The following is a 14,496-nucleotide window of genomic DNA, read 5'->3' on the forward strand; positions in this document are numbered from 1 at the left end:
TCTTCGCTCATTAGTGTTCAAGGCCTCAAACCTGTTCCTGAGATGATTCTGAAATTCACGTGTTTTGAAATCAAAGTCGTATTTTGGCTCCTGTGGATTTGGTTTAATTTTCCTCAGCTTCAGCTTGAACTTGCATATGAGTAATTGGTGGTCTGTTCCATGATCAGCCCCCGGCCTAGTTTTCACAGCGGATTTTGAGCTTCTCCAGCGGTTCCTTCCACAGATGTAGTCGATCTGATTCCTATTGTGATTTTAACAAAAGGTTACAGAAATATTGGATTTTCATTCATTTATTATTGCACATATTCCTCCATCCCAGTTTCTCCCCCCACACACCCACCAGTTCACTTTTCTAATATTAATTCATTGTCACACAATTTTTCCTCCAATCCACTTTGCACTGTACCTCTTATTCTGGACTTTTGACATACATATAATGCCTAATCAAAAATTCCTCTTAAACAGTTCTTTCTTCATCCATTCTAATGCAGTGTTCCCCATCCACTTCTTAAATAACAGGCCTTAAACCCCCTGTGTACAGTAGAAGAATGCAGATAGTTATAGAATTAGTGGGAGATCCCAGATTGGAAGTCAGTCAGAATTGGGAAAAATAATGGAACACATCCTATAATAATTGAAACACAGAATGTACATGGCTTAAATGTTGAAAAACTAGAAATTGTGAAAAATGAAATGGAATACGTCAACATTGACATTGTAAGCATTAGTGAGATGACCACTTTAAATAATCACGTGGTTTACTATAATGGAATTGAAAAACAGAAGAATAGTGTTGAATTCATAGTCAAAAAGTCAATCTCATGTTCTGTCCCCAAGGAGTGATAGGATATTATTCATAAGCCTACAAGTATGAGCTGCTAATATGACTGTTATTCAAATATATGCTCCTACATCTAGAGGCAAAGAGGGAGAACTTGCAAATTTTTGTCAAATATTGCAGTCTGAGATTGACTAAACATGGAGTCAAGAGGCATTAATGATACTGGTGACTGGAATGCAAAAGATGGAAATAATGGAGATAGAATAGTAGTAGGAAAGTATAGAATAGTGACAGAAATGAGGCTGGAAGTAGAACCATCAACTTGTGTATGTTAAATGATTTATTCATTGTAAATACGTGTGGGTTTTTTTATGATTGTTAATATTTGACTTTAATTTTTCCACTTATATATGGATTTGTTTGTTTATGTGTCACTCCATAGGTACTGCTTTTTTTTTTATTTCAATGAACATCTACAGAGATTTTGGAATTCCATTCATTCATTGTTGCATTTTTCTCCTTGCACACCCTACCCCCACCCCCCCCACCCCCCCGTTCACAAATAAGTTTTTTAAAAACACAGGGACTTTACACAAGGCCCTTCCTTGGTGAGTTGTATAGGAATTAGTTTGACTACATCTGTGTGTGGAAGGGATGGTTGTAAATGCTCAATATCAGCAGTCACAAGTAGGCAAGGGGCAGATTGTGGATTAAACCATCAATTACTCTTGTGCAAGTTCCAATTGGGGCTGAAGAAAATGATGCAAATTGATCAGAACCAAAATATCTTTAATTTATTCCATGTGAATTACAAAATCACCTTAAGAATAAATTTGAAGCCTTGAAAACCAAAAATTGAAGACCAGATGAGTTGTGGGATGATACCAAAGGTACCATCCACGAACAGAGGAAAAAAAGTTATTACAAAGTACGAGGAGAGGGAAGAAACTAAAATGAATGTCAGAAGAGACTCAGAAAATTGCACTGCAGCATGGAGAAACCAAAACAAAGAAAACTTGCTGAAGTAAAACAACTGAACTGAAGAATTCAAAGGGCAGCTCGCTAAGACAAAGTATTTTAATGGAATGTACAGAGAGCTGGAATTGGAGAATGAAAAGCTGAGAGAGCTTAAAAACAAGTTTAAGCCTCAAGTCACAATATGCAAAGATGCTATGGGCAAGATAACTTTAACAATTTACATTCCTCTACTGTTCATAGGGGTCCCATATGGAGCAAGAGGACAGTAACATGGGTTAAAATTAAGAAGGAAGGGAGTCAGGGTTGGATTCTCTCTTCATACCTATTCAGTCTATGTGTTGAGCAAATATTTTGAGAAACTGGAGGGGACTCATCAATAATCTGTGTTATCCTCATGACATAGCCATGCCTGTTGAAAGTGAGGAGGACTTGGAGTAATTATTGCAGAAGATCAAAGAATACAGCCTTCATTATGGATTGCATCTCAATGTCAAGAAAAAAATATTCTTTCCACTGGAACAATAGGAAACATTATGATGGATGGGGGAAAGATTGAAACCGTGAACAACTTCATCTTACTTGGATCGCCAGTCAACACTCTTGTTATCAACAGTCAGGAAATCAGGAGACATATGGCACTGGGAAAGTCTTCAGTCAGGGACCTTTCCAGATTATTGAAGAATAATGATGTTTGAGGACTAAGGTGCATCTAATTTAGACTGTGGCCTTTCTGATCACTTTAATTGCATCTGGAGCTGGATATTGAATGACAGAAGAATTGACCTTTGGTATTGGAGAAGAGTACTAAACATCACATGGGCTGCCAAAAGAGAAGACAAATATGTCTTGGAGTGTTCTTTGAGAGGCAAAGATGATGGGGCTTCATCTCACAAATTTAGGGTGTATTTCTAGGAGGGGCTATTTCTTAGTGAGGGACATAATGTTTGGAAAGGTGGAACACTGGTGAAGGAGAGCAAGACCCTTGACCAGGTGGATTGACACAGTGACTGCTCAAATGGGCTCCAGTGTGTCAGGAAGTGTGAGGATGGCACACGATAGGACAGGGTTCAGATCTATTGCTTATAGGGTCGCTATGAGTTAGGAGGAATGTGAGATTAGAGGAAGACTCATCAATAACCTTCATTATGCAGATGACACAACCTTGCTTGAAGAAAAGTGAGGAGAACTTGAAGAATTTGTTGCAGAAGATCAAATAAAGCTTTCAATGTAGATTTAATCTCAATGTCAAGAAAATAAAAATTCTTACTACAGGACCAGTAGTCAAAATCATGATTGATGGAGAAAAGATTGAAACTGTCAACCACTTCATCTTACATGGATCTGTAATTTATATCCTTGGTACCAGTAGTCAGGAAATCAGGAGACGTATTACACTGGGAAGTCTATAGTCAGGGACCTTTCCAAATTATTCTGGAGTTATGATGTCAGTGTGAGGACTGAGGTGCAGCTGATTCAAGCCATGGTCTTTCTGACCACTTGCTATGCTTCAGAAAGTTGGACAATAAATGACAGAAGAAAAAGTGATGCTTTTAACTGTAGTGTTGGAGAACAGTAACGGTCATCCCATGGACTTCCAGAAGAGCAAACAAATGTCTTGGAGAAAGTGCAGCCAGAGTGTTCCTTGAAAGCAAAGATATTGAAGCTTCATCTCACATACTTTTGGCATGTTAGTAGGAGGGTCTAATCCTTGGAAAGGGATATGATACTTGCAAGAGTATATAGGGTTGGCAAACTAGAGGAAGACCCTCAACCAGGTGAATTAAACAGTGACTGCCAAAATGGGTTCTGGTGTATCTGAAAGTGTCAGGATGGCACAGGTAAGACAGGGTTCAGATCTGTTGTTGATAGAATCATTATGGGTTACACATGACTCACCGGTACTTAACAACAACTTATATGACTAAATAAAATAATGAATATGCCATCTTCACCATCAATACTGTGTTTAAGACCATTGTTCGAGCTGCTGTGTCAGTCCATCTCTTTTTTCACTGATTTTCTACTTAGAAAATATGATGTCCTTCTGTAGAGATTGCACTTCCTGATAGCATACTCAAAATATGTGAAATTGTGTATTATTATCCTTGCCTCCATGGAATATTCTGGCTGTACATATTCCAAAACAAATTTCTTTGTTCTAGTGGTCTTGAACATACCATGGACCACCAAGAAAACAAATAAGTCTCCCTTGGATATCGTGAAACCAAGTTTCTCCTTGGAGGCTAGAATTTTGAAACTCTGTCTTACATATTTTGGGCATGTGGCCAGGAGGGACTAATTCTTGGAAAAGGACATCATGCTTGTTAGTGGGGAGGGACAGTGCAAGAGAAGAAGATACCAGATGAAATGAATTGATACAGTATTTGGGGTAATTGGCTTAAGTGTGTGCAGTCAGTGGGATTTTCTCAGGACAGGGCAGGCTTCAGAGCTGCAGTACCTGTGGTCACTTTGAGTTGCAGGCAACGCTACAACAGATAACAACAGCGGTCCATGAAAAGACTATGACTTTGTTCAGTCACACATTTTGTTTCTCACTATGAAATTGTTTAATACTATTGTTTTATGAAGCAGATTCACCTAGTGTATATGTCCTTTTATTTCTTTTCTGCTGCTTCTACTATGGGCATTGACACTACTTTTGAGTAAATCTTTTCTCCCTTGATTTTATGATGTTGCTTATTGGTCCATTTGTGATTTTTTATTTTCTTTTCATTTTTATGAGTTAAGGTCTATACTGAGCACTGTAATTTTTTATTTCATTGGTAAATATGTCACATTTTCTTCCCTTTGGCAAGCAAGTTGTGTTGTAGGAGGTAGTATGAAATGATACAATAGAAAAATTTTTATGTACATCAGAAGAGCATCTATTTGTTATTGCTGTAGACTGTTGAGTGGGAACTGACTCACAGCTGATCTTTTAGTGGTTTTTCAAAGACAATACATCACACAGGCAGAGATTGCCTTTTTCCTATGGAGCAGCTCGTAAATTCGAACCACTTGCCTTTGGATAAAAAGTGCAACTCCTTACCACTAGGCCACCAGTGCACTCTTATGTGTTGGTATAAATTATATATACATTAGATTCTCACCACTGGGCCAATTGGCAGTATCAGATGGATGGTAAAGAGATTGAGATATTTAACATTTTAGTTTGCTTGGCTCCACAGTCAACACTCTTGTTACTAGCAGCCAGGAAATCAAGATACTAATTGCATTGGGAAAATCAGCTGTCAGGGACCTCTCAAGAGTACTGAAGAGCAACAACATCAGGCTGGAGACTAAGATACCCCTGATCCAGGCAATAGTCTTCGCAATTACATGCTGTGCATCAGAAAGTTTGACAGCGACTAGGGATGATAGAAAATTGATGCCTTTGAGCTGTAGTGCTGGAGAAGAGTGTTGAATATACCATGGACTGCTAAGAGAACAAAGAGGTTTGTCCTGGAGAGGGTGAAGCCGGAATGCTCCTTGGAGTCAAGGATTCTGAGGCTTCATCTGACATACTTTGGGCAAGTTGCAAGGAGGGATTGGTCCATGGAGAGGGACATCATGTTTGGGAGAGTGGAGGGATGGTGCAAGAGAGGAAGACCCTCGATGAGATGGATAGATTCTGTGACTAAAGTGGTGGGAGTGAGTGTGTCGGAGACAGCCAGGTTAGCACAGGAATAGAATGGCGTTTAGGGCTCTTGTGCATAGGGTTACTATGAGTTGCAAGCAACTCGACTGCACACAGCAACAAACAACAACAGCCTTAAATATTACATGTATGTATATATAATTAATATATCTAGAAACTTATATATGAATATGAGTGTGTGTGTATGTGTGTGTATGTGTGTGTGTGTGTGTGTGTGTGTGTGTGTGTGTATATAAATATATATAAAACGTTGTTTGCATTTGAGTCAGGCTGACCCATAGCTGACTTTCCAGGGATTTTCAGACCTTAAATCGTATATGCCTTTTCTTTTTTAATTTTTTTTATTATTAGTAATTTCAATGAAAGTTTACAGAGACTGAGGATTTCCATTCATTCTTTGTTGCACTTTTCTCCCTACCCACCCGTCCCTGCCCCCAATTCACTCTTCCCTTTGAAAAGTAAAAGAAAACTTCTTTCATTTTATACAATCCCTCTCCCCAAGTTCACTCCACTATGCAGCCTTCATTCTGGACTCCTGTCATGACAATACTACATAATCATATATCCCTTTTAAACAATTTTCTCCCTCAAATGTTTCAATGCATTATACATTATTAATCCCATCTTTCTCAGTCTTTCCCCAACACCAAGGTCAGTCCTGTTTTACAACAGTGGCATTATGCAGTATTTTTCCTTTTGTGACTGAGATATTTCAATCAGCATAATGGCCTCCAGGGTTACCTATTTTGAATAATACTGCAGGAGTTCCTTGTTTTCAGTGCAGTGTAGTATCCCATTGTGTGAATATACCACAGCTTCTCTATCCATTTGTTTGCTGATGAACACTTAGGTTGTTTCCAGCTCCTTGCTATTGTGAACAAAGCCGCGATAAACATGGGTATGTGTATATCTGCTTGGATGGCAGTAATGGTCTCTTTGGGGTATATTCCCAGTAGTGGAATTGCTGGGTCAATTGGTATTGCTATTTGCAACTTTTTGAGAAAGCGCAACACTGCCTTCCACAGTGGTTATACCATTTTACACTCCCACCAACAGTGAATAAGGGTTCCAGTTTCTCCACAACCTCGCCAGCATTTGTTGCTTGCTGTTCTGTTAAACTTTGCTATTCTGACTGGGGTGAGATGATATCTCATAGTTGTTTTGTTATATGCCTTTCTTATGAGTGATTGTGGAAAAGACCATCAATAACACATATCCAAGATCAAATTAAAACGTAAGAAAACTTAAACAAGTCCACAAGAGCCAAAATATGACCTTGAGTTTCTTCCTCTTGAATTTAAAACAATTTCAAGGATAATGACCAAAGGCCAGATGAGTTGTGAGGTGAAATAAAGGACATCATCCTTGAATAAAGCAAAATGACCATAACAAAGACAGAGGAGAAAGTCAAGAACAAAATGCATACTAGAAGGGACTGAACAACATGGAGAAGACAAAACAAAGGAAAGAAATGTTGAACTAATAGAATTGAACAGAAGATCTCAGAGGGTAACTGGAGAAGGCAAAATGAAGTATTATAATGAAATGTGCAAAAAGTTGGAGTGAGAAATCCAAAAGAATTCTATCCGTATCTTTTAATTTGGAGAATTTGACTATGATATGTCTTGATGTTTTTCTTTTTTAGGTCTAGTCTATTTGTCATTTGCTGTGCTTTTTGAATGTGTATTTTCCCATTCTTCAAAATACCTGGAAAGTTTTCTTGTAGTACTTCTTCCACTATTTTATCAGTGATTTCCCTGTCACTCCCCTGTTTTGGAATTCCATTTATATATATGTAATTCTGTTTGATGTCATCCCACATGATTCTAATGTGTTCTTCATTTTTTCTTCAAGAATATGACCCAGCTATTTCATTGCTTAGACTACACCGCAAGAAAATGAAAATTGAGGCTCAAATGGAAACTTGTATACCAGTGTTCATAGCAGCATTATTTACCATCACAAAAACATAGAAACAGCTCAGATGTCCAATCACAAATGAATGGATTGATAATTTGTGGTACATTCATACAATGAAATAGTACACAACACACAGGAGCAATGGTTTTGTAAATTGCTACCTAATTTCGAAGGTACTAGAGAGCATTATTCTGAAGAAACTAACTCATACACACAAGGACAAAAACTGTATAAAACCATTACTGTAGAATAAGTATGAGGTTCCATATTAGGGGGAGAGTGCAAATAGAGGGATGAGGATGGGGGAGGGGAAGGTGTTAATCATAGGGTTGCATAATTCGATGGGTTGGGTGGGGTGAAGGAAATGGGAAAGATCTTTTGTGAAAAACAATGTAATCAAACTTTGTAAATAAATCAGAATAAATAAAAAGTTGTAAAGAAATCCAAAAGAGAAGAACACACTCAAAATTTCTCAAGATTAATGTACTCATAAACAAATCTAGGACTTGAGTTGAAATACTAAATAAAGGTTTCGTGAGGAAAAATATTGAATGATGCAAATGTTGTATGTAAAATATACTGTCAAGGATATCTTCAAAGTCTTAAAGAACAAGGATGTCAATTAAAAGACTAAAATATGCCTGATACAAATTATGGTATTTTCATTTGCTTTCTATGCATCTGAAAGTTAAAGCATGAATAATGATGATGATGAGTAGATACTTTGAAATTCTGATATTTGAGAATAATACTGGATATTCCATGTACTGCTGAAAAACAAACAAGTCTGTCTTGGAGTTAGTGCAACCAGAGTGCTCCTTAAAGGAAAGGATAGTGAAACTGTCTCAAATACTTGGCCATATTATCCAGAAGGGTCAGACCTTATAGAAAGACTTCATGCTGGGAAAGGTGGAAGTTAAGATTAAAGAGAGAAAACCTCACAACAAGAATAATTGACATAGTTACTTTAACAATGGTTTTATACATGGTGGATATTATGAAGGTAGTAAAAGATAGGACAAAGCTCTGATCTGTTGTTTACAGGGCCACTGTGAGTCACCGTCAACTAGATGGCATATCGCAACATATAGATATATTGTTGTTATGTGCTTGTTGAGTTCCCTGCAACTCATAGAGACCCTATGCCCAGATCCTTGTCCTATCCTGAACCAATCTCATCATCTCTGACATATGTGCTCACATAGTTCCAATGTTGGTCCATCTCTTCCGAGGTTATCTTCTCCTGTGTTGTCCTTCCACCCTTCTAAGCATGATGTCCTTCTCAAGAACCATTTCTTCACAGCAACATGCTTAAAGTATGTGTGAGACGAAGCTTCACAATCCCTGCCTCCAATGGACAGCTTTTTTCCCCCTCTCCAAGACAGACTTGATTATTCTCTTGGCAGTCCATGGTATGTTTAATACTTTGCTCCAGCACCGCAACTCAACGGCATTGATACTTCTGTCATCCCTATGATGCATAGCAAATAATTGTGAAGACTGTGGCCTGGGTTAGGTGCATAGACTGACATTGTTGCTCTTCAGCACTTTGGAGAGATTCCTGACAACAAATTTCCTAATACAGTTCATCTTTTGATTTTCTGACTGCTGGTGCCAAGAGTGTTGATTGTGCAACCAAGCAAGCTGAAATTATTAACAATCTCAATCTCTTCTCCATCTATCATGGTGCTGCCATTTGCCCAAGTGATGAGAATCTTTGATTTTTTTATTTTGAGTTTCAACTCATATTGAATACTACTATTGTATGGAGTAAGTATAATACAAGAAGATTCTCTTAAAGTACTGAAGAGCCCTTCAAATCTGTCTACAGAGTCATGCATTATGAGTTGGTAATAACCTTGATGATATCCAGTAAACGATATGTGCATTTATAATTAAACAAATATATATAATTACTTACATATTTATATAAAATATAGTTGCTTCTGTTGTGTACCATCACGTCAGATAAAACTCATAGCTGACCCTCTGGTGTATTTTCAGAGGCATTGTATTGCACAAGTGGTATTTGCCCATGCTTCTCCCATGGAGCAATTGGTGTATTCAAATTGTGTACCTTTGGAATTGCAGTGCAACTTTTTACCACTAGGCCACCAGAACTCTCAAAGTATATATTGCATAGAAGAGATTGAGGTTGTTAACAATTAAAGCTTGCTTGGCTTCACAAACAAAACTCTTGACATCAGCAGTCAGGAATCATGAGGTTATACAATTTGGTGGGTGGGGGAGTAAGAGAAATGGAAAGGATTGGATGTGAAAAACAATGTATTTCAATTTTGTTAATAAAGTAGTATATATATATATATATATTAAAAATGAGCTGCATTGAGGAAAATCTGCTGTCAGGGACATCTCCAGAGTAGTGAAAAGCCACAGTGTCAGTCTAGAGACTCAGGTCTCTGATCCAGGCCTTGATCTTCACAGTTATTTGCTGTGCATCAAAGAGCTGGACAGTGACTAAGGATGACAGAATAATTGATGTCTTTGAATTGTGGTGCTGGGGAAGAGTCTTGAACATACCATGTACTGCCAAGAAAACAAACAAATCTGTCCTAGAGAAGGTGAAACCAAGTTTCTCCTTGGAACCTAGGATTTTGATGCTCCATTGTACATACTTTGGGCACATGGCCCAGAAGGACCAGTCCTTGGAGAAGGACATCATGCTTGGAAGGGTGGAGCGACGCTGAAGGAGAGGAAGACCCTAGATGATATGGATTGGTACAGTACCTAGGGCAGTGGGGGTACGTATGTTGGAATCAGTAAGACTGGCGCAAGACGGAAGGCTTTAGAGCTGCTGTATATAGGGTCACTGTGAGTAATGGGCAACTCAATGGCACATAACAACAATAACATTGTTATTGAGTTGAAGCCAACTAAAAATTGACCCTCCAGTTGATTTTCAGAGACTGCAAAATTATGTGGGAGGAGATTTTCCCTTGTTTAGCCTACAGAACAAATGATGAATTTGAACCTACTGCTTTTGTGTTGGCATTGTAACTCCTTACCCAATAGTGCGTGTGCGCTCGCACACACACACAGACACACATTCATTCACTCACTCCCTCTCCTCTCAGTATCTCTCTCTCTCCCTTTCTCTTTCACTCTCTCCTTCCCTCTCTTCTTTCTTCCCTCCCTCCCTTCCTGTCTCTTTCTCAAATGTATGTATGCAGGCCGTGGTCTTCACAGTTTATTGCTATGCATCAGAAAGCTGTACAATGACTAAGAATGATAAAAGAAGAATTGATGCCTTTGAACTGTGGTACTGGGGAAGAGTATCGAATGTTCCATGGACTGCTAGGAGATCAGAGAGATTGATCCTTTAGCTTCAGGTTGAACTTGCTTATAGAATAGTTGATGGTGTCACACAATAAGCTCCTGGCCTAGTTTTCATAGTAGATATTTAGCTTCTCCAACGATCCCCCCCCCCACAGTTGTAATCAGTCTGATTCATGTATAGGTCAATAGGTGAAGTCTGTGTGTATAGTTGTATTTGTGTTTCTTATAAATGGTATTTGCAATGACTAAATCATTGATAGTACAGAATTCTGTTATCCTTTCTCCAGCCTCATTTCTGTCACCAACTTCATGTTTCCCAACTACCAGTTCCTCTTCCCTGTTCCCAATTTTTACATTCCAGTCACCCATTTTATTAATGCATCTTAGTGGCATGTTTGATTGATTTCTGACTGCAACAATTGGTAGAAGTCATCTATTTCTTCCTTTTTGGCTCTGGCTGTTGGTGCATACATTTGAATGATAATGGTATTAAGAAGTCTTACTTCTATGTGTATGGATATTATCCTGTCACTCACAGCATTGTATTTCAAGTTGGATCTAGAAGTGGTTTAACTATGAAAGCAACCCCATTTTTCCTCACCTTCTCATATTTAGCATAGGTCATATGATTGTTGGATTCAAAATGTTCTATACCAATCCATTTCATTTCAGCAGTACCTAGAATGTCAATAGTTTTGTGTTCCATACCTACATTGACTTTTCATATTCCACGTTACATTCAGTATTGTCTGCAATACTGCAATTACTGTATTGTCTTCAATACTGCAATTCCTCCACTTTTGTAATCTCAATACAAAGTCTCAGCTTCCAGTGCCATATCTACTGTTCTAATCTTAGCGTGCTCTATTGTGCATAGGGTTTTATAAGGCGTGATATTTTAGAAGTGGATGGCCATTACTTCTCCCTAGTCTGTCCGCCAATGCTTTCTTCTTCTTCTTGTTGATTGCCCTCGAGTCGAGTATGACTCATAGCGACCCTATGAACAAAAGGCATGAAGCCTTTCTATAACTATTGACATTTATCAGAGTTCATAGTTTCTTGAGGCATGTTGTTTAGGAAATGGATGCCACTCCTGGTATATTAATCTCATCAATGTTGAAAGAAACACACTTTCAGTTAATTCCATTGCTTGTCCATTTTTATATTTCATTGATACCTGAAACATAAGTGAAAACAACTGTTCTGGGATTCCCATTCGTCTCAGAGTTAGCCTCAGTTTATTGTGGTGCACACTGTCAAATGCCTTTGCATAGTCAATGAAACAGATATTTTTTCTGCTGGTCTTTACTTTCAGCCATCTAACATTAATTATAATATCCCTAGTACCACCACCTCTTCTAAACCCAGCCTACGCTTCTGGCTGTTCTCTGTTGATGTGATGTTTCAGTTTTTTTGGTATAATTTTCAGCAGAATCTTGCTTGCATGTGATATTAATGATATTGTTTCTATGGTTTATACACTCTGTTGGGTCTCCTTTCTTTGGAATAGGAACAAATATGGATCTATTCCACAGAGTTGGCCAGGTGACTGTCCTCAAGATTTTTTGACACAAGCTTCTTCTGACATACTTTGGGCATGTTGCAAGGAAGGACTAGTCCTTGGAGAGGGACATTATGTTTGGGAAGGTGAAGGAACAGTGCAAAAGAGGAAGACCCTCGATGAAATGTATTGACTCAATGACTGGGTTCATTTTTTTTTTTTTTGGTGTGTTGGAGACAATAAGGTTTGTTCAGGATAGAGTAATGTTTAGAGCTGTTGTACATGGGATTGCTATGAGTCGCAGGCAACGTGATGACATGTAACAGCAACAATGTCTGATGTGTGTGTGTGAGAGATATATATATATAATTTTCCTTTTGCATACTTAGATTTTACTACTTCTCTTCTTGCTTTCAAATTTCAAACCTAAATCATTTTAAACCTTATATTTTTTTCAAATATGAGCATTTAAACTTTATCTTTAAAATTTTGATTTTATATTGTTCTTTTCATTCAATTATTTTTTAAAAATTTCTCCTGTTCTACTTTTTCACTATTGTAGCTTGTTGTTCTTGTTGTTTTTATGTGCCATTGAGTCCCTTGTGACTCACGGCCACTGATAGCTCTGTACCCTGCTCTATCTTCAGTCAAACTTATTATATCTGACATACCTATCTCCATTATCCCAGTCATTGATTCAATACATCTCATCCAGAGTCTTCCTCTCTTGTGCTGTTCCACCACCCTCCAAAGCATGAAGTCCCTCACCAAGGACTAGTCCCTCCTTGCAAAATATTTAACGTATGTCAGACAGAGCTTCATAATCCTTGCTTCCAAGGAGCAGCCTGTTTTCACCCTCTCCAAAATGAACCTGTTTGTTCTTCTAGAAGTCTGTGACATATTCAGTACTCTTTTTCAGCATTATCACTCAAAAGCATCAATTCTTCTTCTGTTGGCCCTAGTCGTTGTCCAGGTTTCTGATGCATAGCAAATAATTTCTAACCCCGTGGCCTGGGTCAGGTGCACCTTAGTCTCCAAACTGACATTGTTGCTCATCAGTACTCTGGAGAGGTCCCTGAAAACAGACTTTCCCAATGCAATTCCTCTTTTGATTTCCTGGCTGCTGGTAGCAAGAGTGTGGATTGTGGAACCAAGCAAACTAAAGCTGTTTACAATCTTAGTCTCTTCATAGTCTATCATCATGCTGCCAGTCAACTCAGTGATGAGAATATTTGTTTTCCTGAAATTAAACTTCAATTCATATTGAAGGCTGTAGTCCTTGACCTTCTGCAACAAATACCTCACCTCACTTTTTGGCAAGCAACATTGTGTCAGTTGCTTAGCACCAGTTGTTGATTGTCCACCTCCAATCTTGATGCTACATTCCACCTCACAGAGTCTAGAATTCCTGATGATGTGTTCTGCATGTAGATTGAAAAGGTGTGGAGATAACACACATCCCTAATATACACCCTTCCCGATTTTTAGCTCTGCAGTGTTTCCTTGCTCAGTTTTAACAGCTGCCTCCTAGAGTTCTGGTTTTTCCATTCTCTAAGAGTCAGCCAAAATTTGTTGTGATCCACACAGTCACATGCCTTTGCATAATTAATGAAACACAGATAGACATTACTCTGGCAGTATCTTCTTTCACCGGAGATCTCTTTAACTTTAGCTATAATGAGTTAGCAGTAAGGCCTTAAGCTTCTCTCTCTTCCATTATATCTTAATTCAGCTTCTCTGACTTCCGAATTGGATATGTGTTAACTAATAATTAGGAAATATGTGCTCGTTTCTCCTGTAATAGTAAAACTGCAAAAACAAGAACAGGAAAGGACTGCCTTGTTTCTAGGCCTCATAAGATATCTACATTTTACAGGGTGCAATCTTAGCACTTTTCTAACATTCTTTGTTGTTGCTTTTAGTGCCATGGAGTCAAGTATGACTCCTAGCAACCCTATAAACAACCAATCTGAAAATTTTCCTGTGCCACCCTCACAATCTCTGACACACTCAAGCCCTGTTCTCTAGTTCCTGTGTCAACCTACCTGCTTGATTGTCTTTCTCTCCTTTGCTGTCCCTCTACCTTTCCAGGCATAATGTCCCTCTCCAAGCAACATGTCCGGAGAATGTGAGATAAAGCTTCATAATTTTTGCCTCAAATGGGTACTCTTGCTAAACCTTCTCCAAGACCTGTTCTTTTAGCACCATGGTTCAAAGGCATCTCCTTTCATCCATAGTCATTGTTTAGCTCTCAGATGTAAAGCAAATGACTGAAAAGATCATGGTCTGAATCTTGCACACCTTTGTTCTCAAACAAACATTATTATTGTTGAGTCAAGTAAAACTCATGTTGTTGTTGTT

General features: G+C 38.3%; 1 protein-coding gene across 1 annotated transcript in view; it reads left to right on the top strand.

Annotated features, from left to right (window-relative positions):
• RNF180 (ring finger protein 180) overlaps positions 1 to 14,496 on the top strand; it is a 282,916-nt gene that overhangs the window by 20,056 nt on the left and 248,364 nt on the right. The gene's annotated exons all lie outside the window — the stretch shown is intronic.

Source organism: Elephantulus edwardii, unplaced genomic scaffold (assembly GCF_000299155.1).
Source record: "Elephantulus edwardii isolate Elephantulus edwardi_28Jun2011 unplaced genomic scaffold, EleEdw1.0 scaffold00254, whole genome shotgun sequence".
NCBI classification, from domain to species: domain Eukaryota; kingdom Metazoa; phylum Chordata; class Mammalia; order Macroscelidea; family Macroscelididae; genus Elephantulus; species Elephantulus edwardii.